Genomic DNA, 24,865 nt, shown 5'->3' on the forward strand with positions numbered 1-24,865 from the left:
CTTGGAGAGGGGAAGAAAAAGAGTCAACATGGAGATCAAAGAAGACAACTGAACACAAACGTAACAGTTTAATCCAGTGAGCACTGACTTTTGAAACTTCCTGGACTTCCATTTGAAACCTCCTGGCTTCCCAGCTGGCTCATTGGTAAAGAATCTGCCTGCCAATGCAGGAGATAGAGGAGACATGGGTTCCGATCCTCGGGTCAGAAAGATCCCCCAGAGAAGGAAATGGCAACCCACTCCAGTATTCTTGCCTGGAGAATCCCATGGACAGAGAAGCCTCTCAGGCTATAGTCTATGGGGTCACAAAGAGTGGGACATGACTGAGCACAGAGTCACGCATGCAGACTTCCATTTAATGCTAACTCCAACTGATGATTCCACTTCGACTCAAAGATTTCACAGGCTCTTCTCCTCTCAAGACCAGAGTCTCCTGGAATAGTCAACTGCTTCACCAACAAGAGAACTAGAGTTGTAGCTTTGAGCACAGACTAAAATCTAAGTTAAAGAGACTCCCAGCAAGTGAACTGACCTGAGAATATCTTTATGGGGAATCTCATTTTTCTGAAGAAAAAGTGCTAACATACCAGGAACCAGAGACTTTGGACATGAGAGCTGAGTAGAAATTAGAATTCAGTGTATGGCCCAGACTCACTAGATCTCAAGACCTACCCTATTTCTGAAGCATTTCTTTCTGGAGTAGTTCTCTACTGGGCAGCATTTTGGAAGTTACAGAGGAAGTTGTTGGATGTGACAGTCTCCAGGGAGAGAAGGTGCTACAGGCATTGAGTGGGTGTGTCTTTAGCTGCTTAGTCAGGTTTGACTCTTTGTAGCCCCATGGACTACAGCCCACCAGGCTCCTCTGTCCTTGGAATTTTTCAGGCAAGAATACTGGAGTGGGGTGCCATTTCCTACTCCAGGGGATCTTCCCAACCCAGGGATTGATCCCTCTTCTTTTGAATCTCCTGCACTGGCATGCAGATTCTTTATCACTAGCACCACCTAGAAAGCCCATATTAAATGGATGGGACCAAGCAAAATTCCTCTTCATTCTAATGACATCTCTACTTTACTTATAAATCCAGTTCTCATAATTTGTGCTAGTTTTGTTTTATAAAGTCAGCATGAAGACTGAATTAGCAACTCCTAAGCCATTTTGTACAAGAATTGTACAAAAAAGATCCAAATGAACTGGATTCCTATGATGGTTTGGTCAGACACCCAGAGCCAGACATTCTGGAAAGTGAAATCAAGTGGGCCTTAGGAAGCACTGCTGTTGAAAAAGATAGTGGATGTGATGGAATTTCAGTAGAATTATTCAAAACCCTAAAGGACTCAAAACCCTAAACATCAAGGTGTTGCATTCAATATGTCAGCAAATCTGGAAGACCCAGCAGTGGTCGCAATAATCTTCATCCTAGTTCCCAAGAAGGGTAAAACTAAAGAATGTGCAGACCACCAAACAATTGCATTGTCTCCCATGCTAGTAAGGTCATGCTTAAAACTTGCATGCTAGGTTTCAGCATTATGTAAACAGAGAACCTCCAGATGTCCAAGATGAGTTTAGAAAAGGAAGAGGGACCAGAAATCAAATTGCCAATATTTGCTGGATCATAGAGAAAGCTAGGGAATTCCAGAAAAACGTCTACTTCTGTTTCATCTACTAAACCAAAGCAATTGACTGTATGGATCATAATAAACAGTGGAAAGCTCTTAAAGAGATGGGAAGACCAGACCATCTTACCTGTCTCCTGAAAAACCTGTATGTGGGTCAAGAAGCAACAGTTAGAACCCTGTATGGAACAACTTATTGGTTCAAGATTGAGAAAGGAGTACAGTGAGGCTGTCTGCTGTCACCCTGTTTGTTTAATCTACACTCTGAGCACATCACGAGAAATGATGGGCTGTGTGAGTTACAAGTGGAAATCAAGAAAGGCGGGAGAAATATCAACAACCTCAGATATGCAGATGATACCACTTGAATGGCAGAAAGTGAAGAGGAACTAAAGAACCTCTTGATGAGGGTGAAGGAGAAGAGTGAAAGAGCCTGCTTAAAACTAAATATTTGAAAAAACTAAGATCATGGCATCCAGCTCCATTACTTCATGGCAAATAGAGGAGGAAAAGTAGAAGTAGTGACAGATTTCCTCTTCGTGGGCTCTAAAATCACTGTAGACATGATGCAGACATGAAATCAGAAGATGTTTGCTTCTTGGCAGGAAAGCTATGACAACCTAGACTGTGTGTTGAAAAGCAGAGACGTTACTCTGCCAACAAAGGTCCATGTAGTCAAGGCTATGATCTTCCCAGTGGTCATGTATGGTTGTGAGAGCTAGACTGTAAAGAAGGTCGAATGCTGAAGAATTAATGCCTCTGAACTGTGGTGCTGGAGAAGACTCTTAAGAGTCCATTGCACAGCAAAGAGATCAAACCTGTCAATCTTAAGGAGTATCAAAACTGAATACTCATTGGAAGGACTGATGCTAAAACTGAAACTCCAGTATTTTGGTCATCTGATGCGAATAGCTGACTCATTGGAAAAGTCCCTGATGCTGGGAAAGTTTGAGGGAAGTAGGAGAAGAGGGCATCAGAGGATGAGATGGCTGGATGGCATCACTGATGCAATGAACAAGAACTTGGGCAAACTTTGGGAGATGGTGAAGGACAGTGAGGCCTGGCGTGCAGCAGTCCATGGGGTTATAAAGAGTTGGACACGACTGGATAACTGAACAACTGCAACAAGTCATTGCTCCTAAGGGAAATACAGAGTTAGGTTCCTACAGTCCTCTGACCACAATATTTTCATCAACCCATCAATATTAACCTTGTTTTATGTCTGTTTCTGTTTAAAGACATTTATTGTTGATTTGTTAACATCAAACTTACAGCCAACTGCACTGTAAGTCATGCCTGATCAACGTTTAGCTAACTCACATATTTTCTCCACAAGTGTGCTTAAGAGCACTAGACCATACTTCAGCACTGTGCTTTGAGTGCATTTTAAACAGCACAATCATCAATAAAAAGCGCAAAAATGTGAAAAGCATGGCACCAAATAGACCACAAAATGGCCACACCGGATTTCAACATGAGAGCTGAAGGAAAAAATCAGAGCTGTGTTGTAACACCTCCACGGGGGACATGCGCTTTAGTGACTCAGATTTTTCACTGCTCTGCCCACACCCAGCAAAGACTGAAAAAGCACTCAAGTGTCAGTGAGGTTACAGATAAATTTTGGCAAATAGCAAAATTAGCAAACATAGAATCTGTGAATAATGAGAATTGACAGCATACATAAAGCATTTTTGCACAGTTTTAATTTGCACTGAATTTTTCAGAAACACACAATGAAAACCAAGGGAAAGTTATCCTTTGACTCAGGACTTTGTCAAAAGTTGGTCAATATTTGGAACTCAGGTTACTGAAGGCAACACTGCTAATGATACCTGAGTCACCAGAAACACACACAAATAACATTCAGCACTAGTAGCAGTGGCACTCATGGAAGTTGGCATACAGGTGCAAGCATCTGTATGCTTTTTTATTTAGCATGGCTCTAAATGAGCATAATATACTCATATGTAAATGAGTATAATTAAATATATAAAATTTCAGTGTAATTCAGTTTCCTTTCAAGTTAATTGGTATCTCTATAACTCTCCAATGAAAATCAAGAAAATTAAACACAATTCACCCATTTATTGATGGCTGCCATCTTTTATTTTGTATAGAATTCTTTACTGTCTCTTTTTTATACATAAAAATTAGTTTTTGCAACCAAAATTTTATTGACCTAGAAACCTGTGTTCATGAGATTTTATTTTGCTTTGTCTCCTGCTCCTTCCTTCTGAGTTACTTACCACCCTTATGGCAGAAAGTGGAGAAGAACTTCACTTGATGAAAGTGAAAGAGGAGAGTGAAAAAGTTGGCTTAAAGCTCAGCATTCAGAAAACTAAGATCATGGCATCTGGTCCCATCACTTCATGGGAAATAGATGGGGAAACAGTGGAAACAGTGTCAGACTTAATTTTTTGGGGCTCCAGAATCACTGCAGATGGTGATTGCAGCCATGAAATTAAAAGACGCTTACTCCTTGGAAGGAAAGTTATCACCAACCTAGACAGCATGTTAAAAAGCAAAGACATTACTTTGCCAACAAAGGTCCATCTAGTCAAGGCTATGGTGTAATAACCTATTATGGAAAGAATTTTTAAAAGAATATATATATTATATATATGTTGTTGTTATTCAGTCACTAAGTCATGTCTGACTCTTTGCAACTCCATGAGCTGCAGCATGCTAGGCTTCCTTGTCCTTCACTATCTCCCAGAGTTTGCTTAAATTCATGTCCATTGTGTCAGTGATGCCTTCTAACCATCTTATCCTCTACAGCCCTCTTCTCCTTTTGTCTTCAATCTTTCCCAGCATCAAGGCCTTTTCCAATGAGTTGGCTTTTCACAGGTGGCCAAAGGATTGGAGCTTCAGCTTCAGCATCAGTCCTTCCAATGAATATACAGGGTTGATTTCCTTGAGGGTTGGCTGATTTATTTTAAGAAATTGACTCACAGTATTATGGGGGCTGCAGTCCAAGGGACTCTCAAGAATCTTCTCCAACACTACAAATAAAAGGCATCAGTTCTTGGGTGCTCAGTCTTCTTTATGGTCCAACTCTCACATTCATACAAGACTACTGGAAAAAAATATAGCTTTGACTATATGGACCTTTGTCTGCAAAGTAATGTCTCTGTTTTTTATATGCTGTCTAGGTTTTTCATAGCTTTCTTTCTAAGGAGCTAAACATATATAGATAGATAGATAGATACACACACACACACATATGTGTGTGTGTCTATGTATATTACGTGTGTGCATGCTCAGTCACTCAGTAGTGTCTGACTCTTTGCAACCACATGGACTAGAGCCCACCAGACTTTTCTCTCCATTGGATTTCCCAAGTAAGAATACCAGAGTGAATTGCCATTTCCTTCCATTAGTAGAAGGACTGATGCTGAAACTGATGCTCCAATTCTTTGGCCACCTGATGCAAAGAGCCAACTCATTAGAAAAGACCCTGATGCTGTGAAAGATTGAAGGCAGGAGGAGAAAGGGACAACAGAGGATGAGATGGTTGGATGGCATCACTGACTTGATGGACATGAGTTTGAGCAAGCTCTGGAAGATGGTGAAGGACAGGGAAGCCTGGCATGCTGCAGTCCATGGGGTCACAAAGGGTTGAACACAACTGAGTGACTGAACAAGAATTATTTTCCATCAGAGTTGGTTTGATGAATAGCCTTCCATTATTAAGACACAGAAACATATTTTCTTAGTACAATGAGAGCTTATTGAAATGACACATAGGCAGTTTAAGATAAAGCAAGACCAGCATCCGTACCATGCACTGTTACCCAGCAACTTTTCTCTTGGTTCCCCTTCCTCTTTTCCTTGGGGCCTCTGTAATTTCCTTTCTCTACTTGCTGCTCTACCTCATGGTTTCTGCCAATTCATAGTTTCTACTGCCCTCATCACTTTCTGCTTGTAATCTACTCTTTCTACATCTCTTGAATTCTGTTTTATTCTACTGCCTCTTTTGGTCTTTCTTGTATTACTTTCAAATTTCTCAAAAGAGAAGATCTTATTAATTTGTGAAAGTTACCGCCAAGAGAAGCAGAATGACCTTTCTTACGAGGTACAACTCATGCAAAACTACATTGTGTAAGCCACCCACACTTCTCATGCCTAGACATCATCCCTGGTTCCAACAGTAGTAACCAAATTTATGGGGTTTTTTTAGTCTAAATTATGAACATCTACATTTAAAAAAGTAGGTTATTATTAAAAAGGATGAAATAATGCCATTTGCAGCAACATGAATGGACCTAGAGATTATTATACTGAGTGAAGTCAGACAGAGTAGGAGAAATGTCATATGACATTCCTTACATGTTGAATCTAAAAAGAAACAATACAAATGAACTTACTTGCAAAACAGAAAGAGACTCACAGACTTAAGAGAACGAACTTATGGTTGCCGGGAGAGGAGTGGGGGAGGATGAGGGGAAGGAATATTTAGGAAGTTGGGATAGACATGTACACACTGCCATATTTAAAATGGGTAATCAACAAGGACCTACTGTACAGCACAGGGAACTCTGCTCAAAGTTATGTGGCAGCCTGGATGGGTGGGGAGATTGGGGGAAGAATAGGTACATGTGTATGTATGGCTGAGTCCCTTTGCTGTTCACCTGAAACTATCACAACCTTGTTAATCAGCTATATCCCAATACAAAAGGAGAAGTTTTTTTGAAAGACTCTTGTTTCTTTGCTCAGAAACAGAGTGAGTGTGGCAGGCACCTGGAAAAGCATACACCATGCAGTATGGAGCTAGGCTAAGTCCTTTCTGTCCCTAGCCCAAAGCATCTACAATTACATTCATGGTAATTGAAGGTTTTTTGCAAATATCATTACAGGATTCCTTTCATCTATTAGTAAATTCAATTTTGTGGGTAATACTTTTTCTTGTGAAATTATACCCTTGGGAAATGTTGCATATTTCTTAAGACTGCAAAATATCCATAAGCATTCACAATCATGAATATTGATTCCAGAGTGAGATGCACAATTGTGAGAAGTTAAAAAAAAAGAATTAGGTAAATTTGTGCCTGGCTATGTTTTTAAATACTCTTTAAACACTTATACTCTAAAACAAATCTAATTTTCTTTATGGCATTTTAAATTACCATCTAATTTTCTTATCTGTTGGCAATTCCTTATCGGTTTAAATTTAACAGATGAAGGCCATCTAACAAGCCATCTGCACTCCTACTGGGCCACCCGACCACAAGTGCACAATTGCCAGAGATGGCACTTAGAAACTCTGTGCCAGTGAATGAACAAATGATCACAATTGGGAACCTTTTTTTCAATCTCTAATCAAAAGCTGAAGACTATTGCAGGCTATTCATATGGCATTTAAATTCTACTTTCTGATTAAACATACCATGTGCATAAAAGAAGGTAACATATGTTGGTTACTTTTCTAGAAATTCCCTCAATTCCCAAAATTAATTTTGCTATTTCCATTTCCCCCCATGGTGAGGTGGTAAGTGAAGCAGACCCCATCTGTTCTGTCAAAGGGACGAGGGAGTCTTTAGTCCATACTAAGTATCTGGCCATTGGACTAAATTCATGTTTGTAAAATCCACATGGAACATGGAACAAGGCCTAATCATGCCTGAAAGCAGGGAGAAGGCCTGGCCGAGCCATACAGGGTGAGAGGCATTCCTGGTAATATGATGGCTTGGTATTCTCATGAAAAATCATTTAAAATGCAGGTAGAAATAAACCAAAAAAAAAAAAAAAAAGGCATCTTCCTAAAAGCATTGGTGAGGTAATTAGAAAGTCCGAGGCCAAAATCTAAGTGAAAGCTAGAAGCTCCAACAGGAAAGCAGCTTCTTAACTGCTACAAGCGCATTTTCCAAAGGAAAAGCATGAGAGGTGCTTTTCAAGATCTCATTTGGGCATCTAGAACAGAAACAAAGTGGGTGGTTTAGTAACAAGCCTTCTTGTAAAGCTAAAACCCCAAAGGATTTCAGTTTTGATTTGTGGACTAACTGGAAGTATATTTATCACCCTCCTCAGTGAAGACTTCAAGGCAAGGTGCATTATTGCTTTGGCAATAAGAAAAGCAGAAGGGAGAAAAAGAAAGGGAGGAAGTGAGGGAGGGAGAGAGAGAGAGAGAAAGGGAGAAAAGGATGGAGGGTGGGAGGGAGAGAGGAGGAGAGGAAGGGAGAAACAGCAATGTCAAGCTGATTGTGCAGAATTTTTGCCCAGATTCAGGTAAGCAAATTCAAGCAGTGCATTATTTAGTTTAAAGAGTGTTCCAATGGGGATGGCTCACAGGGACCTGGCAAATTCTGTTTAGAGGAACTTGCCCTCATTCTAGACCTCAAAGATTCTCATAATTAATTCTCCAAAGAATAAGGAACCATGAACAATAACCAACAGCTTAAAGGAAAAATTAAAAGGGAAGCTTGAGAATATCTGCAGAGTAAAGGAAACAACAAAGAATTTCAATGTACACTTGTGCAGAAAGCAAATAAATTTTGATATAGAAATGCAAAGAATAAATGAAAATTAAAATGGAAGTGGACAGGTTTAATAGCATATTGTATGCAATGGAGGAAACATGAAAATTAGCATGAATATATCTGTAGATTTTTCAGCCATTGTCACTTGAAATATTGCTTATGCTCCATTTTTATCTGTTCCTGAAACTCTAAATGTTTAATTTCTAGAACTAGCAAATATTCACTGACATCCAAATATGCAGAGTCCCAGGAGAGAGCAGAGGATGGAATTCAGGCAATATTTGAACTTTTCCCAGATATAGTGAAAGATCTAAGTGTAGTTTTAAGAAGCCATATGAATCCCAAGTAGAGTGGATATAAATAAATTGACACCTAGATACAACAGAATGCAACTGGAAAACACAAAAGATGAAGAATACAAAATAAAAGCACAAAGAAAGAGAATAAGAACATAATCTAAATTGACAGATGGCTGCTGAAAAGCAGCAGTAGAAGCAAGCACAAAAGCAAGCAATGTAATATATTAACATAATCAAGTTTCAGTTCTTTATGGCTGGAAAACAAGTCACTGACTTCGAACAACAATGGTCATTCATTGTCATCCTGAATCTGTGATTTGGGCAGGGTGGCAGGCATGTCTCATCTCTGTCTCCTGAAGCCTCAGACAGGGAGTCCCAACGCCGGGATGATCTACCTACGTACTCTGTGATTATGGAAGAAAGTGAGAGAGTGTTTTGACTGACAGTTTTCCTACCACCTCTTGGACCACCCATTACTGGTTCTTCTCTTCCACCTGTCATCCAAATATTTCAATGCCTGGAGTTGAGTCCTTCACCTTTTCTTATTTCTATCTATTCTCAGTCTCTTGTGATCTCTTCCAGTCTTGTGGAATTATTACCTATATGCAAAATCTTTCTAATTTATATCTGTAGCTTAGATCACTCCTTTGAATCCCAGATTCATACATCTACCATCTTACCTAAACTCTACTTAAACATCAGTAACTGTTTCAATCTTCCTTTGTTGAAACCAGGCTTCTAGTATTTCCCCTATATCTGCTCTTTCCCTACTACCTACTATCCCATGAAGTGACAGCTGCGTTCTTCCATTTGTTCAGGCCAAAATATCTTAATTACCATTGATTACATGGAGAGTCCTCTTGGACAGAGGGAGCTGGGGCTACAGTCCATAGAGTCGCAAAGAGTCAGACACAACTGAAGTGACTTGGCACACACTTTAAGAATTCTGCTGAATCTGCTTTCAAAATAATCAATATATCTGTTCACTTTTCATTATCTCTATTGCACTAATTGAGTTCAAGCCATCGTGATGTCTTTTTTAAAAACATTTATTTATTTATTTTGGCTGCACCGGGTCTTAGTTGCAGCACATAGGATCTTCCATCTTAGTTGCAGCACTCAGGGTCTTTAGTTACAGCATGTGGGATCTAGTTCTCTGACCAGGGATTGAACCCAGGCCCCCTAAATCTTAGCCACTAGACTACCAGGAATGTCCACCCCACTTGTTTTAAAGCCACCATGATCTCTTGACTATTGTAGTATCAATATCAATCAAAATCTGTCAATTTTGTTTTTAACTCTTGACCCACTATGATCTCTTATCAACATGCAGCCAGAGCCTTCCTATTGAAATGAGAGTCAAATCATGCCATACCTCTGCTCAAACTCCACCCATGGCTTTCTATTTCCAAATATATTTGCATGACTGCTCCATCCCTTCCTCTAGATGCATTATGTTCCTAGTGAGGACTTACCCTAGACTGAGAAAGGACACTCTGACCACATCTAAAATTGGATGAAACAAAACCATTAGCTACCATCCTCTTTCTCTGTTCTTCTCTTCATCTTAATGCTTAACAGGTATACGCTATAGACCATTAATTTGCAAATATTGATATACCTACATCTTGCCTGGGGATCTTGCTAAACTAGACTTTAATTCGGCAGGTCTGGCTGGAACCAGAGATTCTGCACTTCTAACAAGCTTCCAGCTGAAGCTAATGCTGCTAGAATAGGCCACATAGTGTAAATTTAAAATTTTTAGTTCAGTTCAGTTACTCAGGCGTGTCCAACTCTTTACGACCCCATGAACGGCAGCACACCAGGCCTCCCTGTCCATCACCAACTCCTGGAGTCTACCCAAACCCATGTCCATCGAGTTGGTGGTGCCATCCAACCATCTCATCCTCTGTGGTTCCCTTCTCCTCCTGCCCTCAATCTTTCCCAGCATCAGGGTCTTTTCAAATGAGTCAGCTCTTCACATCAGCTGGCCAAAGTATTGGAGTTTCAGCTTCAGCATCAGTCCTTCCAATGAATATTCAGGACTGATTTCCTTTAGGATGGACTGCTTTGGTATCCTTGTAGTCCAAAGGACTCTCGAGAGTCTTCTCCAACACCACAGTTCAAAAGCATCAGTTCAAAATTCTTAGTAGCTGCATTTCAAAAATAAATCAGTGACATTAATTTTGGTACCATATTTTAGCTAGCCCCATATATCTTAATTATTATCATTTCTTCTCAGTTTAGACTGGCTGCATTTAAAAGGCTCGACTGGCACATTTGGCTACATGCTACCATGTTGAACAACACAGGTCTAGACTTCACTAAATTTTCCTGTTTGTCTTTCTCTTCTTCCAGAATGAAAGCTACCTAAGGACATAGATTTTTGATTTGCTTACTAATGTATCCACTCTGTGCCTGGAAGAGTGTCTGGCCTGAGCAACCCTCAAAAATATTTGTTGATGGGACTTTCCGCTGGTGGTCCAGTGATTAAGACTTTATCTCCCAATGCAGGGCGTGCTGGTTCAGTTGCTAATCAAGGAGCTAGATCCCATGTGCCTTTCAGTGAAAACAAACAAACAACAACAAAAAAAAAAACATAAATCAGAAATAATATTGTAACAAATTCAATAAAGATTTTTTTTTAATGGTCCAGATCAGAAAAAAAAATCTTTAAAAAATCATTGAATAAATGGATCAATGAGATTTTAGTGTGTGGAGATGGATTGGCTCTGTTTTATGTCATTTCCCAGAATCTCCCACAAAATGTAAACCCATCACCCAAAGGGGTAGCTTGTCTTCTTGGCCACCTTCCTTTCATTAGCCACATCTTTACTCTGTTCCAAAAAAATTACATGCACTAGGATCCTTAAGCCGGGTCTGCTTCAGGCGAAACTCAAACCAGTACCTTGGCTTCAACCATCAGTTCATTCCTCTAACGTTCGGTTGGATGTGGGTCCTTCTCTCTTAGGTCCCCTCACCCTGATGGATGAGGGCCATGATTTATTCACAAAAGAGACAAAATTTAATGCTTAGCGTCACTCCACACCCAGTTGTCAATCCCCCCCTCCTCCTTTTCCACCCACCACCAGATTTAAAGAAAGCAATTCGTTAGATAGAAATGACCAAAATATTACCCAAAGCACATGAACATGCCCGGAAAAGTTAAATGTGAGCTCTACCCCAGAAATTCCTGAGGAGTGACAAGACTTTCTTTATATTTTGTGTTGGTGTTGACAACTGAGAGCAAATGTACACAAAACAGTCCTCTCGATACAGCCTCAGGCTCGCTGAGGCTGGAGATTGCCATTTCTTCTTAAGGGACAGAAACAAAAAGCCTTTTTACTGAGTATTACTTACCAAAATCAACATTTTTGAAATGGTGCCCATTCTCATAGCCTCCTTCTCTGAAGCATAAACATTGCAACCACCTCTTTGAATCTCAAGAATTAGGCCACAGGGTCTGGGTACAAATACTGTGTTCCAGTGTTGAATGCCAGATCAGATATCATCCCTAATCCCTGGGGTCTTTTACTACAATATAGCTGTCTGAAGGAGAAGCTTTTTTTTTTTTTCCTTCTTTCCCCAACGTAACAAATTCTGCAGCTCTGAAATTCTGAGTTCTGGATCAGGTTTGTTTTGATAATACATACCTCAGCTTCTCCAAGAAAGTTCTTCCCAGTAATGAATTGGAAGCTTCGATTGGACTTGGTTACACCGGTCAAAGCCTGAGATTGTGATTCAATAGATAGTCCGTGGTTTATTCTACCACCTTCAACATAAATTGTTTACTGTCTGTGGCTCAGCTCCAGCTCTGTTTAATGGAAACCATCCATATGGGTAAAATATGCCCCTTGCACAACAGAAGCAATCCTGCCTTCTGGATGGCGTGGTGCCCATCTCCCTCTTTCTACCTGCAGATTCCTCTTAAAAAAAAAAAAAAAAAAAAAACACTTCATTCCACTTTCTCTCTACCAAAGAAAGTCCACACGTCACTCCAGAATGCTAGGATAAGCCTGGGTGACAGCAAAACTCTAGTAAGAGGCAGATGCAAGCTGACTTCTTATGATGGTGCCTGAAGTATTAGGAAAAGTGTAGGAACAGGGAAGACTTGGACTTTGAAAATGTAAGAAACAAGCATCATGTATGTTCTATTGTTTCAGAAGCAGAAAAGCTATCATCTTTGTGAGATGTTTTATATAAAAGTGTTTCAATTCATAGGAATGACTCATCTCCTCATTTTCTCACTTCCAAAATCCTCTACCTCTACTATGGAGAATGTAGATAACTAATAAAGACCTACTGTACAGCATGGGGAACGCTATACAATACTCTGTAATGGCCTATATGGGAAAGAACCTAAAAAGAGTGGATACATGTGTATGTATAACTGATTCACTTTGCTGTGCCACTAAAATTAACACAATATTGTAAATCAACTGTACCCAAATAAAAATTTCTTTAAAATCCTCTCCCCCATTTCCATCAAGTGTTTGCTCAAATATCCAAGGGTTATGTTTTCAATGAGGTCTACACCGACCATCTGATTGAGAAGTACAAAATCGATTCTTCTCCTTCACCATGCTCTCTCTTTTGCTACACTATTTGTTGCCTTCTAATACTGTATATAATTTGCTTATTGTGCATATTATCTATTTAAAGAAAACTCCATGAGAAAAGGAATCCTTGTTAATTTTGTTCAAGAACCTAGAGTAGCATCTGTCCAAATCGACACTGACTAGATATTCTTGAATGAATATATAAATGAATTAGTGAATTGAGGCATTACAATGTAGCAGCCACTAATTGAGGCACTATGGATACAAGGATAACATCATATTAGATCATTGTGAACTCAAATACCCTCAGGGTCCAGGGACATGCAATCAACGAGTGAAGTAGGCCAGATATAAAATAATAGAAGATGCTGGAATTGAGAGGACCAGGAGAATACCCACCCTTACTAAGGCATCACGTTCAATTTAGAGAAGTTCTCTGCCAAACAAAACACACATAGAGGCTCTGAACTTCCACATGATGATCTCTGTAATCCTATGTCTTTTCCAACACACCCATATTTTCTCCCTCCTGCTTTTAATTCTTTCCAATCTTCCTATCTCAGAAAGTCAAAATACTATAAAATTAGACTCAACTCTAATAAAATTGACATTCCATTTTAAAGTAATTCCATTTCAGGTTCTAATTAAAAACAGTTATGATCAAGTGTTATTCAAGAGATTTAAAATCTATTTCATGTGTAGGAAACAACAGTTCCCAGCCAGTATCTGCTTTATTGACAATGGATGTATACCTGGAGACTCAGTCTAGTCTAACTTCATTTTTCATTTGTAAATTAATGTGTGAACCATTTAACCTCTGTAGAGCCTAGTTTACTCATCTATATAAGAAATACTGAGTTCTTATTCTCCAGGATAGATCACATCCTGGGCCGTAAATCTAGCCTTGGTAAATTCAAAAAATTTGAAGTCATCTCAAGTATCTTTTCTGATCACAATGCAATAAGATTAGATGTCAACTACAGGAAAATAAAAAAACTATTAAAAATACAAACATTTGGAGGCTAAACAACATGCTTCTGAATAACCAACAAATCACAGAAGAAATCAAAAAAGAAATCAAAATATGCATAGAAATGAATGATAATGAAAACACAGCAACCCAAAACCTATGGGATTCAGTAAAAGCAGTGCTAAGGGAAAGGTTCATAGCAATACAAGCTTACCTCAAGAAACAAGAGAAAAATCAAATAAATAACATAACTTTACACCTAAAGCAACTAGAAAAAGAAGAAATGAAGAAACCCAGGGTTAGTAAAAGGAAAAAAATCATAAAAATAAGGGCAGAAATAAATGAAAAAGAAACAAAGGAGACTATAGCAAAAATTAACAAAACTAAAAGCTAATTCTTTGAGAAGATAAATAAAATAGACAAACCATTGGCCAGACTCATCAAGAAAAAAAGGGAGAAGAATCAAATCAACAAAATTAGAAATGAAATTGGAGAAATCACAACAGACAACACAGAAATACAAAGGATCATAAGAGACTACTATCAGCCACTATATGCCAATAAAATGGACAACTTGGAAGAAATGGACAAATTTTTAGAAAACTATAACCTTCCAAAACTGAACCAGGAAGAAATAGAAAATCCTAACAAAACCAGCACAAGCATGGAAATTGAAACTGTAATTAAAAATCTTCCAACAAACAAAAGCCCAGGACCAGATGGCTTCACAGGTGAATTCTACCAAAAATTTAGAGAAGAGCTAACACCTATCCCACTCAAACTCTTCCAGAAAATTGCAGAGGAAGGTAAACTTCCAAACTCATTCTATGAGGCCACCATTACCCTAATACCAAAACAAGACAAAGATGCCACACAAAAAAATAAAACTACAGGCCAATATCACTGATGAATATTGATGAAAAAATCCTTAAGAAAATTCTAGCAAAAGAATCCAACAACTTATTAAAAGAATCATACATCATGACCAAGTGGGCTTTATCCCAGAGATGCAAGGATTCTTCAATATTCACAAGTCAATCAATGTAATACACCATGTTAACAAATTGAAAGATAAAACCATAGGATTATCTCAATAGATGCAGAGAAAGCCTTTGACAAAATTCAACATCCATTTATGATAAAAATCCTCCAGAAAGCAGGCATAGAAGGAACATACCTCAACATAATAAAAGCTATATATGATAAACCCACAGCAAACATTATCCTCAATGGTGAAAAATTAAAAGCATTTCTCCTAAAGTCAGGAACAAGACAAGGGTGCCCACTCTCACCACTACTATTCAACATAGTTTTGGAAGTTTTAGCCACAGCAATCAGAAAAGAAAAAGAAATAAAAGGAATCGATATTGGAAAAGAAGTAAAACTTTCCTGTTTGCAGATGACATGATCTTCTACATAGAAAACCCTAATGACACTACCAGAAAATTTCTAGAGCTAATCAATGAATATAGTAAAGTTGCAGGATATAAAATTAACACACAGAAATCCCTTGCATTCCTATACACTAAAAATGAGAAAACAGAAAGAGAAATTAAAGAAACAATTTCATTCACCATTGTGAAGAAAAGAATAAAATAGTTAGGAATAAATCTACCTAAAGAAACAGAAGACCCAAATATAGAAAACTATAAAACACTGATGAAAGAAATCAAAGACGACACAAATAGATGGGGAAATATACCGTGTTCATGGATCGGAAGAATCAATATAGTGAAAATGAGTATACTACCCAAAGCAATCTATAGATTCAATATCAAGTTACCAATGGTATTTTTCACAGAACTAGAACAAATAACTTCACAATTTGTATGGAAATACAAAAAACCTCGAATAGCCAAAGCAATCTTGAGAAAGAAGAATGGAACTGGAGGAATCAACCTGCCTGACTTCAGGCTCTACTACAAAGCCACAGTCATCAAGACAGTATGGTACTGATATAAAGACAGAAATATAGATCAATGGAACAAAATAGAAACCCAAGAACCTATGGACAACTTATCTTTGACAAAGGAGGCAAGAATATACACTGGAGAAATGACAATCTCTTTAACAAGTGGTGCTGGGAAAACTGGCCAACCACTTGTAAAAGAATGAAACTAGAGCACTTTCTAACACCATACACAAAAATAAACTCAAAATGAATTAAAGATCTAAACGTAAGACCAGAAACAATAAAACTCCTAGAGGAAAACATAGGCAAAACACTCTCTGTCATAAATCACAGCAGGATCTTCTATGACCCACCTCCCAGAGTAATGGAAATAAAAGCAAAAATAAACAAATGAGACCTAATTAAACTTAAAAGCTTTTGCACAACGAAGGAAACTTAAGCAAGGTGAAAAGACAGCCTTCATAATGGGAGAAAATAATAGCAAATGAAGCAACTGACAAAAAATTAATCTCAAAAATATACAAGCAGCTCATGCAGCTCAATACCAGAAAAATAAACAACCCAATCAAAAAAATGGGCCAAAGAACTAAACAGACATTTCTCCAAAGAAGACATACAGATGGCTAACAAACACATGGAAAGATGCTCAACATCACTCATTATCAGAGAAATGCAAATCAAAACCACAATGAGGTACTATCTCACACTAGTCAGAATGGCTCCTATCAAAAAGTCTACAAACAATAAATGCTGGAGATGGTGCAGAGAAAAGGGAACCCTCTTACACTGTTGGTGGGAATGCAAACTAGTACAGCCACTATGGAGAACAGTGTGGAGATTCCTTTAAAAAACTGGAAATAGAACTACCATACGACCCAGCAATCCCACTGCTGGGCATACACACTGAGGAAACCAGAATTGAAAGAGACACATGTACCCCAGTGTTCATCGCAGCACTGTTTATAACAGCTAGGACATAGAAACAACCTAGATGTCCATCAGCAGACAAATGGATAAGAAAGCTGTGGTACATATACACAATGGAGTATTACTCAGCTATTAAAAAGAATGCATTTGAATCCATTCTAATGAGGTGGATGAAACTGGAGCCTATTATACAGAGTGAAGTAAGTCAAAGAGAAAAACACCAATAGAGTATATTAATGCATATATATGGAATTTAGAAAGATGGTAATGATGACCCTATATGAGAGACAGCAAAAGAGACACAGATGTAAAGAACAGACTTTTGGACTCTGTGGGAGAAGGCGAGGGTGGGATGATTTGAAAAAATAGCATTGAAACATGTATATTACCATATGTGAAATATATTGCCAGTCCAGGTTCAATGCATGAGACAGGGCGCTCAGGGCTGGTGCATGGGGATGACCCTGAGTGATGGAATGGGGAGGGAGATGGGAGGGGGTTCAGGATGGGGAACACATGTACACCCATGGCTGATTCATGTCAGTGTATGGCAAAAACCACTACAATATTGTAAAGTAATTAGCCTCCAATTAAAATTAATTAATTAAAAAAAGAAATACAGAGTTCTTTTAATTGTGTGATTCTACACACATTTTACTTCCCTCTCTTGCCTTAAGAATATAAAATCTAACCGTTTTTTAGTTTATCATGCTGAAGAATGTTTTATAAGACATTTTTCATTAAGCCATTGTATTAGTCAGCTATTGCTGTATAACAACCACGAAGTCTCAGAGGTATACAGTCATGACTCTGCAGATTCGAAGGGGTGTCACTGCTACATGCATCTCATGTTAGCTACTGGAGAGGTGGCAACAAGAGCAATATCAGATGGCAGGTTCACCAAGGAAGCATTTTGTAAAACCCCTGTCCACATCACATCTAGTAACATGTCTCTGCCCAGGGGAGTTATGAGAATGCACCACTCAGATTTCTTGCTGCAGGGAAATGAACTGACTGAAGGAGTCCATTGTTGCTGTTGTGTGTCGACCTCCACATTCATAATGGGGACACACTTCCCTTCGGTTACTCCTGGCCAATGACTGAGATCGGGAATAAATGTTGCGATGCAGATCCATTCCTGAAAGATACAGGGCCCCTTAACTGGGTGACTTTGGCTCAAGGACTGCTTTTGAATCTGGACAAAACTTTGTTTGGACTGCCCTGCAGTCTGTCTCTTCTCCAGCCTTCTTTCTTCTCCTTCTCCTGTTCCTTCCAGGTCTGCACTTGGATCTGAAAACTTGCCACCTTCTTAGTTCCATATCCTTAATTGTTCCAAGCAAATCACCTGGTCAATGTCAAAACCAAGGGTGGATAATTATCCTCTCCCCACATTAAAGTCATGTCAGGTACGCAGATGTATAATGCTCTGACAGGGGAATGAAACATGGGAACCAACTGTTCAATTTACAACAGTAGTAAAATGAAGGTGCCGTGCTCTGTTAAGAATCCGCCTGCAATGTGGGAGATCTGACTTCGATCCCTGAGTCAGGAAGATCCCCTGAAGAACAGAATGGATACTCATTCCAATATTCTTGCCTGGAAAATTCCATGGACAGAGCAACCTGGCAGGGTACAGTCCATGGTGTTGCAAAGAGTTGGACATGACTGAGGGACTAACACTTTCACTACTACCTTAGAAAAAGAAAAGCAATTATAGAAATGCTATAGGCAGAATCCTAAAATACCCTCAAGATTATCACCTGATACCCTGAATCATCCACTCCCCTCAAGTATTGTCTAGACTTTTGAATGTGATGGGATTTCATTTCTATGACTAGGTTGCTAATCAGATGACTTTGAGTTAATTGATGGGCAGATTATCCTAGATGGGCCTGCCTTGATCAAGTAAGCCCTAACAAGAGGAAATCAAAGAGATTGTCCTGCTGGCCTTTAAGAAGTAAATGGTTACATGGGAGAATCAGCCACATGGCAATGACTGGAAAGTAGTCCCTATCCAACAACCAGCTGAAAAATCAGAAGTCAACCCTACAACAGCAGGAAACTAAATTCTTCCAACAACTCATGAGCTTAGAAGAAGAACCCACACCTCACGTGTTTGCAGCCCCAGACAGCACCTTGATGTCAGCCTGTTCAGACACTGAGCAGAGGACCCAGTTAGCCTGCACCCAGCGTCCTGATGCATGGAAACTGTGACACCATAAATGAGTGTTTTTTAAAGCTGCTAAATTGGCAATAATTCATTATGCAGTGATATAACATTAATATAAAAAAATATTATGAACTCAGTGGGAAGGGCATGGCAGTATTTATCAAAATTACAGAAACCCTTCAGCAATGAGTGATTTATACCTTCAAGCACTAGAGGAAGCAATAGTTGTTAAGTCATACCCCTGACCTCCTACCTCCAGTGGGCCCTTCTGTCAACTGTGACTCCCTCTCCACTGGTGGCCTTCCCTCCCACCCTCCCTAGGAGCCCCCCAACTCCCTCGCAAACATGGTCTCGCCATGTTCCCTTCAGTTTCAGATGACATCACCATCTAATTCTAGCCACATGGAGCAATAAGTTCCATTTGTGTTTATGCCACTTTGATTTAGGTTTTCTGTTTCTTGGAATTAAAGATTCCTTCTGAACAAATCTCTTCCAGCCATTATCCTATCTCTCTTGATTTCCTTTCACAGCCAGTGACTTGAACACTTTGCTCCATTCTCCTACCCTTTCGGGCATTCTTAGCTAACTGTGGTCTGAGGCCTTCCCTACCACTCCAAAGAAACTACAGTTGTCAAATTCCCTAAAGACCTCTGTTCTTGGTGAAATGTTCCCTCCTCAAAGCTCGGTTTGCTTGACAGTTGAGCAGCATTTGACCACTCCATCCCCTGTAACTACGCTCCCTAGGCTTTTATTTTTCTTCTCTAACTGTATTTCAAGAAAGTTATAATTTTATAACTAATGTGTTATATTTTATGCTCTACATATATTCTTAGAAGTTATCCACAGGATCCTCCAAACTGCTAAGGAGGTTCCAGGGCATTAAAAAAAAAGAGTTAAATATCCTCACTTTATATACTAAAATCAGACAAACCACCTCTAACAGTTCTCTCAAGAAGCTCTTAAAAACAGGCTTTGCCTTTCTCTTTCATAACTATTGTCTCTGAAATTTACATTAAGAGTCTACTTTGGAATGGTAAAACTCTTAACTCATTCTCTTTGCATTTTTGCTATAATCATAACCTCCCCTGTGCAGTGGAAGTCTCTGGATGAACTGGGAGAGGACCAGGTGTTACGAAATATGGATAAGTGTATTGTTTAGCATCAGGGAATATTATTTGCCTAAAAGTGCTCAGTAGTGAAGGACAGGAAGGTTCCTTGGCACTCGAAAGAACCAGAGATTGATTCTTCCTGTGACCCATGTCCCTCCTAGTCTAGTCTCGACTGAAAAGCTGCTGTGTCTGACCAATGAGGTTGGGCAGGGACAGGAAAGAATCTATGGCTTCCACAACATTATATACATTATAGACATCAGGGACCTCAAGTGGATAACATAGGGACACCCAGCCACCCCCCCCAGCAGAATCCAGTCCACAAATGATCACACTTCTGTCATGGCACCCCCCAACACAAGAGTCTTGAATTCTGATGGGAGATGTCCCCTTCCTGCCTTCCCTGTCCAGCCAGCCACTTTCCAAAAGCTCAACTCTCTCATCAATGACCACAGTCATTAAGTGGTGACACTACAGCATTAGATTCATTATACCACATGCTCTCCTCTGGCCCTGCTCGAATGAGAGAAAATCGGTCGTTAGTTCAGGTTTTTGCAGGAAACAACAAGGGAACCAGGGTACAATACCCTTTGAATCCATTCCTCTTTCGTTTTAGTCTCTTTGTGTTATTTCCCATTCAGACATCTGCAGCGGCCCCCAAAACTCATGAATTTACGATGCCATTGGTGTTTTGAAAAGCAAGTACCTCTTTTCCCAGATGGTCATTTTGTATAAAAATTGTTCTTCTTCTGTACCAGTTCAAATAAACCAAGTCATGGGTCTAATTTGAATGAAGGCACAGACCTCACTCTGTCACATGCCAGCTGTTGTGAATAAATATTATGACAGCCTGGACACATGATGTGTCTTGAGGCTGGTAGGAACAAGGCAGGCTTCCACCCAAAAAGGCAGCCCAAACCATTATGTTGGCACACCGCCTTCCTCTTCCCCTAGATCTCTGTCAAACCATTTGGAGGGAACATTAATTTGCAATCTATCACAGAAACTTGGAATCAAAGGAAAGAGCCGTGTAAATACCCATGATTATGCATAATCATTTAATTCAAAACCTTGAGATGTACAAAAGTCCCTACAGCACACTCTGGGGCTTATCATTTTATCTAAAATTCCCTAGTATGCTATTCAGGTCTCTGAAATCATTGTTGTTGTTCAGTCACTAAGTTATGTCCAGCTCTTTGCCACCCCATGGACTGCAGCACAGTAGTCTTCCCTGTCCTTCACTATCTCAAACTCATGTCCAATCTTTCCCAGCACCAGGATCTTTTCCAAAAGTTGGCTCTTGGCATCAGGTGGCCAAAGTATTAGAGCTTCAGCTTCAGCATCAGTCCTTCCAATGAATATTCAGGGTTGGTTTCCTTTAGGATTGACTGGTTTGATATCCTTGCTGTCCAAAGGACTCTCAAGAGTCTTCTCCAGCACCATAATTCAAAAGCATAAATTCTTTGGTGCTCAGCCTTCTTTAGAATCCAACTCTCATGTCTGTACATGACTATTGGGAAAACCGTAACTCTGACTATATGTAACTTTGTTGGCAAAGTAATGTCTCTGCTTTTTACTATATAGTCTCGGTTTGTATAGCTTTTCTGCCAAGGAGCAAGCATCTTTTAACTTCATGGCTGTAGTCACCATTGGCAATGATTTTGGAGCCCAAGAAAATAAAGTCTGTCACTGTTTCCATTGTTTCCCCATCTATTTGCCATGAAGTGATGGGACCGGATGCAACGATCTTAGTTTTGTGAATGTTGAGTTTTAAGCCAGTTTTTTTCACTCTCCTTTTTCACTTTCATCAAGAGGCTCTTTAGTTCCTCTTCACTTTCTGCCATATGGGTGGTATCATCTGCGTATCTGATGGTGTTAATACGTCTCCTGGCAATCTTGATTCCAGCTTGTGTTTCATCCAGCCCAGCATTTCACATGATGTACTTTGCATATAAGTTAAATAAGCAGGATGACAATATACAGCCTTGATGTACTCCTTTTCCAATTTTGAAAGTGAAAGTGAAGTCGCTCAGTCGTGTCCGACTCTCAGCGACCCCAGTCCACTATTCCATGTCCAGTTCTAACTGTTGCTTCTTGACCTGCATACAGATTTCTCAGGAGGCAGATAAGGTGGTCTGATATTCCCATCTCTTGAAGAATTTTCCAGTTTGTTGTGATCCACATGGTCAAAGGCTTTAGTGTAGTCAGTGAAGCAGAAGTAGATGTTTTTCTGGAATTCTCTAGCTTTTTTAATGATCCAATGGATGTTGGCAATTTAATCTCTGGTTCCTCTGCCTTCTAAATCCAGCTTATACATCTGGGAGTTCTTGATTCACATACTGTTGAAGCCCGGCTTGAAGGATTTTGAGCATAAACTTACTAGCATGTGACATGTGTGTAATTGTAGGGTGGTTTGAACATTCTTTGTCATGCGGGGAGAGCACACCCTTAAATAGAACAGAACTAGCTCAGACCCAACCTCAGGACTTCTGCTTCAGCAGATTGGGACCTGACCTTACTCTAAATATGGTGATATTGGCCACTGAACAGAGGAGAAGGCCCAGTTCACACCTGGTCCCAGCCTCTTCATCTCCAACCCCACCTCTCACCAAGGCAACAGCTGTCAGCATACCCTGGGAAATGTGTGACTCACACTCACACCAGATCTAGCTCTCCCACCAAAGCAGACAATGTAGCGATGCTCCTACAAAGTGACACCCCTTCAAGACCACATTAGGTCACTGGTTCACCTAATTTCATTTAGACAGGGAAAGTTAAAAGAAAAAAAAGGGGGAAGAAGAATACATTTCTATTGAAAGAATAAGAGAAAACTCCTGAAAAAATATTAATGAAATAGAAACAATTTACAAATAAAGAGTTCCAAGCATTAGTAATAAGAATGCTAATTGAATTAGGGAAAAAAAAGGTAAACACAGTGAGAATTTTCACACAGAACTAAAAAATATATAAAAAGAAGAAGAAGAACTGAAGAATACAAAAACTTACATGAAAAACACACTGGAAAGAATTAACAGTAAACAAGATGATACAGAAAGGTACATAAGTAGCCTGAAATATAGAGAAATGGAAATCACTGAAACAGAATAGCAGAAAGAAAAACACTTTTTTTTAAATGAGAGCAGTTTAAGGGGTCTCTGGAACAACATCAGTTGTATCAACATTCACATTATAAGGTTACCAGAAAGAGAAGACAGAAACGTACTGAAAATGTATTTTATAAAATTATGGCTGAAAACTTTCTGAACCTGAGTGAGGAAGCAGATATCCAGGTGGAGGAATAACAGAGGTTCCCAGACAACATGAACTGAAACAGGTCCACGCCAAGACATATCATAATTAAAATGGTAAAAGTTAAAGATAAAAAGAGAATTCTAGAGGTGAGGAAAGAAAAGCAAAGAGTCATATACAGAGGAATTCCCGCAAGGCTATCAGTTAATTTTTTTGTAGAAATTTTCAGGCCAGAAGGGAGTGGCATAATACATTTAAAGTACTGAAAGGGAAACAAAACCTGCAACCTAGGATATTCTGTGGACTGTAAGTATATAAAATAGTGTCAGAGCCACTGGGGCTTTGCACCATTATCCTAGCTCTTGTCTTCAGGCACATGCACAATTGCACCAGTTACTTGAAGTACAGCCTTGTGATTTGATCTGAGCAGAAGAATTGGCTTGTGCAAGTCCAGACTGACTCACAGGGGAAAGTCAGTGTCAGGGTGGAGGCAGGACCATCAGACATCCCTCAATGGGGCAGCAAATAAACCTTTGTTATTTTAAGTCACTGAGATTTAGGGGTTGCTTTTTATCTCATTCACATGGTTATCTATAGAAGTGATAGAGAAACATTTTGTGTGAAAATATTTCCTGTCTCTGTCCAGACCCCTCACATAAATCTTCTCTTTTCTGAAGTGTTTGAAGCCATAAGAATTTAATAAAGGAGATTTTAAAGAAGTGATTTCACTTAGCCCACTTTCTGTGTATTCAAAAAATACACAGAAAAGATTTCCAAGAAAATACTCTTGGAAAAGAACGTATCTCACCTTACAGTTTAATTTCCAATGAGAGAACATGTGTATCAGAACAATACCTCATTTAGGTGGGATAACCTAAAACTTTCTAACCTTTGTGTCATCACCTCATTTAGGTGGGATAACCTAAAACTTTCTAACCTTTGTGTGTAAAGAGCACCTTTTGGCTCTTTACACTGAAGAAGAAAGATTGGACCATCTTGGCTCATTTGGAAAGAGTAAATGTTTCTGGGCCTTGTCCACTGACCAGCTGGGAGTCACCAGGCAAAGCTCTTCTTCATTTGTATGGTATCTTATCAGATTATATATGTATCAAGTCATATCACATTCAAAGGTTTTTAAAATGCATTCTTTAAGTGATTCCATACCAAACCAAGTATCAACTTGCAAGCAAAGCTTACCAAGCCAAAACAATTGCAAAGCACCACCACATTAAAATTTTCATTTAAATAAATGATCTCATCTTAAACTAGAAAATATAATTAGCATTTCCCCTTTCCTAGCAGTGAAGAAACCACCCACCAGATTCCAAAGAACCTAAAACCTCACAAAGTTACACAGATAGACAGAGAGATGCTGGCTGTTGGTGCTAGACAATTATTTTCATCAATTCAAAGATGACCAAGAATGGCTAAAAAATGCATCAGGTGCTCAAATCACTTTTCAAAATTTGTCTCAATATTTTGTACGTATAATATTGAGGAATGCTGTCATATATTGAGAAATCTCTCATATACACACATAATCAAAGACTGGTTGTGCCTGCACTCCAGGAAAACAAAGG

The sequence above is a fragment of the Bos javanicus genome, chromosome 20 (genome assembly GCF_032452875.1).
Source record: "Bos javanicus breed banteng chromosome 20, ARS-OSU_banteng_1.0, whole genome shotgun sequence".
NCBI classification, from domain to species: Eukaryota; Metazoa; Chordata; class Mammalia; order Artiodactyla; family Bovidae; genus Bos; species Bos javanicus.